The sequence below is a fragment of the Cebus imitator genome, unplaced genomic scaffold, assembly GCF_001604975.1.
Source record: "Cebus imitator isolate Cc_AM_T3 unplaced genomic scaffold, Cebus_imitator-1.0 Scaffold166, whole genome shotgun sequence".
NCBI lineage: Eukaryota > Metazoa > Chordata > Mammalia > Primates > Cebidae > Cebus > Cebus imitator.
This window is the reverse complement of record NW_016107481.1, coordinates 3,646,889-3,651,276: the sequence shown is the minus strand read 5'-3', so window position 1 is coordinate 3,651,276 and position 4,388 is coordinate 3,646,889.

Genomic DNA, 4,388 nt, shown 5'->3' with positions numbered 1-4,388 from the left:
TTTCTGGTAGCGTTCTTTCATTTTATCTAGGTGATGCTTATACAGGTGTCTTCACTTTGTGATGATGCCTCAAACTGGTGGTGCTTTCTACATTTGATTGTACATATGTTATACTCCAAATTTTCAGAAAGCATATTTTTGAAAAAGCCCTGATCTCTTTGGGATACCTATTTACCTGTAAAATGTCTGGTTTCAGAGAGGAATGTTAGATCATTTACCATGTCTTTCAATTTTCACAGAACTTTTTATAAATATGTCCACTGAATAACATCTTGAACCTATGCAAATCATTATTAAACTTGAAGAGTTTAATCGTTGCATTAGTTTTGACTGCCATCTAATGGTAAGAATACTGTATTATATAGACGTAAAAAGAACCACTCCCTGCAGTAAGCAAAAGGACATTGACTTTGCCTACAGTTTGCAGGACTGCTTTACAGTAGAATTTATCATTTGTACTCAGTGTAAATATTAGGACATGATGTAAATATTATGACATTCATTTAGGATTGTTAAATCTGAAATAAAACAATTTTTCATTTGTGTAAGAAGTTCATGACCCTATTGTAATTTTAATTCTTTCTTTGACCATACATTATAATCCTTTCAGATTACAGCCCACTTAGTACAGCAAATATTAGGCAGTAGCACAATATATAGTCCTTTTACTATGGAAGTCCAAAAGGAGAAATAGATTTAATAAACATAATTCAATTCCTTGAATATAAACAGTGCTCCTTACAAAGCATTGGATTAATGTGCTGCTTAAAGTATTCTACTTGGACCCTACTTTTTCAGTGGGATTTTGAAAGTAGGGGTCTTTGTGGCATGCTGCTATATTCTGACCTAGAAGTTACATGCATTGTGATGAAATCTACAACCAAAAGAGAAAGTTGGCTAGGCACTGGGCAACATGGTGAGACCCCATCTCTAAAAAATGAAATGCAAAAATTAGCTGGGTATGGTGGTGCTCACCTGTAGTCCCAGCTACTCAGAAGGCTGAGGTGGGAGAATCACTGGAGCCTCAGGTGGAGGTTACAGTGAACCGTGATCGTGCCACTGCACTCTGGCCTGGGCAGCAGAGAGAGACCTTGTCTCAAACAAACAAACAGGAGAGAGAAAGAAAGAGAAAGTTAAAAAATTATTTGTTGAAAATAAGCACTTCTGAGGCTCAACTGTTAACTAGATTTTTTTTTAAGCAAAGAGGAGGCAGAGCCCTCTAAAAGGAACTTTCCGACAACTAGCAATTTTTGGTGTGTTTCAGCAACATCTATGGAAAGCCAAAAAAATGAAGAAAAAATAGAAAAGAGGAAGCTTTGTTTATATTTAAGTATCCTGCCCCCACCAAATCCAGCTTATGAAGTAACGAAGATGAATATAGTTTCATCCTCCAGCAAAATACTCCAACCCCTTTTATCAGCTTTAATTCAAATGGAATCAGTTGTTTTTTGTTTGTATTAACAGATTTACTGAGGTACAATTGACATATAATAAAGTGCATATCTATAAAGGGATATATGTAGATACTCATGAAACCATTCACAAAAATCAAGGAAATAAACATCTATCACCCTCAGCAATGCTCTTGTGACCCTTCGTAATCCAAATCTACCTCTCTCATCCCACTCTGTCCCTAGGCACCTGCTGATTTGCTTTTGATTACAGATAAGATTACATTTTCTATAATTTTTTTATAAATAGAATCATACTGTATGTACACCATCATTTGGCGCCTTTTACTTGGTTGATTACTTTGAATTCATCTATGTTGTTGCTGTATAATTTCTTTTTATTCTGAGTGGTATTCCATTGGGTGGATATATCACAATTTGTTTATCCATTCACTTGCTTAAGGCCTATCGTTCACTTTTTGTTTTACAAATAAAATATTTGTAAATATTACAAATAAAGATGTTATGAACATTTGTGTAAAAGATTTTGTATGGGCCAGGAGTGGTGGCCCACGCCTGTAATTCCAGCACTACTTTGGGAGGCTAAGGTGGGAAGATTGCTTGAGGCCAGGAGTTTCACACCAGCCTGAGCAATGTGGCAAACTTTTATCTCTACAAAAAACAAAAAAACTCCAAAAATTTAGCCAGGCATGGTGGTGCCTGCCTATAGTCCCAGCTACCCAGGAGCCTCTTGCTTCAGCATCTGGAGTACTAGGATTACAGGAGTACATCACTGTACCTGGCTTTAAAACGATTCTTTTTAACACTGGCAATGTTCTTTGCTCAGAAATCTACTTTATCTGAAATTAATATTGTCATCATAGTATACTTTTGATTAGTGGTAGCATGGGATTTTTTTCCATCGTTTAAGTTTTAGGTTATTTATTTGTTTTTCAAATGCATTTCTTATAAGCAGCATATAGTTGGGTCTTGCTTTTTTAATCCAACTTGACAATCTCTTAAACATCAAAATTGGGATGTTTAAGATATTTACACTTAACATAATTAAGAATTTAGTAGGGTTTAAGTCTACCATCTTACTTTTCGTTTTCTATTTGCCCTATTTGTTTTCTGTTTTTTCTTTTTTTGTTAACTTCTCTTGGGTTGAGTATTTTTTATTATTCCATTTTATCTCCAGTTGGCCTATTAGCTACAACTCTTTTGTTTTATATTTTAGTGGTTACTTTAGGATTTCCAATATATATTTTTTAAACTTTATTTTTTAAATGACTGTTTTCCTTTTTGAGACAGGATCTTGCACTGTCACCCAGTTTGGAGCTCAGTGGTGCAGTCTCAGCTCACTGTCACCTTCATTTCTCAGGCTCAAGTGATCCTCCCGCCTCAGCCTCTCAAATAGCTAGGACTATGTGCATGTATCACCACACTTGACTAATTTTTTTTTTTTTTCTTCAGAATGAGATCTCACTGTTGCAGGATCCTTGGGGTATTGCTTTTCTGGCTGGAAATCTCTGTGGCTGGTGGCACCTTTGCCTGAGTTTTGCTTGGGGCTGCTGGGCTCACTCTACCCACTTGGCTTGGCAGGCTCCTCTCAGCTCATGCTACCTGCCTGGATCCCATGGCTGCCAAGGGTGAGTCAGGTGTGGAGTGGTGAGAACTGTGTAAATGAGCAAGCATGGGGCCCAGCCACTGTGCACAGTCAGACATGCCAGCTGCTGCAGTGGGGCAGGCAGCTCCAAGTACTGGCATAGGTGCCAGCTCTCTGTAACACTGTCATTGGACCAGGCACACCACAAGCAACTTCCAAGGCTGCCACTGGGAAATGCAGTGATGCCCAGAAACTTAGAGACTCTAGACACCTCAAGGCCCCAAAGAGGGAGTCACAGTCCTGGCTCAGGCAGTTCCCAGGTCTGGGTTTCCTGAAGAGCCACAGCTCTTATCTCCCTCTCTTCACCAGCAATGTGGCAAGCAAAAGGCATGTTTCAGCCCTGTTTGTGTTACAGCTTTTTTAGCCCACCATTTAACAGGTCCTGAGTTCTTGTCCTGCTACCAGGAAGAATGAAGTATACAGACAAGTAGAGGATAAACAAGATGGGAAGGAGCTTTATTGAGTGATAGAACAGAGAAGACCCGTAGTGGGTAGCACCTTTCCACAGTTAGGGTGTCCCAATGAGTGTTTTGCTCGTAGCAAAGAGGAGGCTCTGGAGAGGGAGGCTTCTCTCTGAAAGTAGGTTGTCTTGTCATCTCTGCAGCTTTCAGCAGGGAAGAGGCCCTGGAGTGGGTTGTTCCTCTCTGTAGCTGCTTATATTTCTGCAGCTGGTTGTCCCGATGTATCCGTAGCTTTCAGCAGAGAGGAGGCCCTGGAGTGGGTAGCTCCTCTCTGCAGCTGGTCATCCCGAAGTCTACTCAGCTCTGGCTGAGTCCAGAGCTTTTATGGGCCTCAGAGTGGGGGAAGTAAGCACCAATTGGTCCATGGGTGGCCATGGGCCCAAAAAAGGCACCAGAAGTCCCCACTCTGGTCTGCAGGACTGGCAGCCTGGTCCTCAGCCTTGAGGCCCTCCCTGGCCTAAAGGTGAGGCCTCATCAAAGACCTACCCCCTTCCACCCAGGAACTTGTCTGCCTCCTGTGGTCATTTATGGTGCCCAGGCTGTAGGTGCCAAGGAGAGCCTGCAGCCCAGCACCAAGATGCCCTCAGACCCCACTGGCTTTCCTCCTATGCTTATCAGTGCCCAAAGTCTGGAAGGGGCCAAGGCAGCAGGGGGCTGGTGTGTCAGCACTGCCCTAAGTGTGGGCACAACTGGCCACTCTGTGACAGCACCTGGGCTTGGTCCTGACTTTGCTGCAAGATCAGAGTGAGCACCAATAGCAGAGAGAAGCCAGGCAGTGGGAGCAGGCATTTCTGAGTCTGCAAGGACAGTGGGGGCCTTTCCAGGTCCCAAAGATTGTAGGGATGCCTAAATCCACAGCCATGGTTTGGG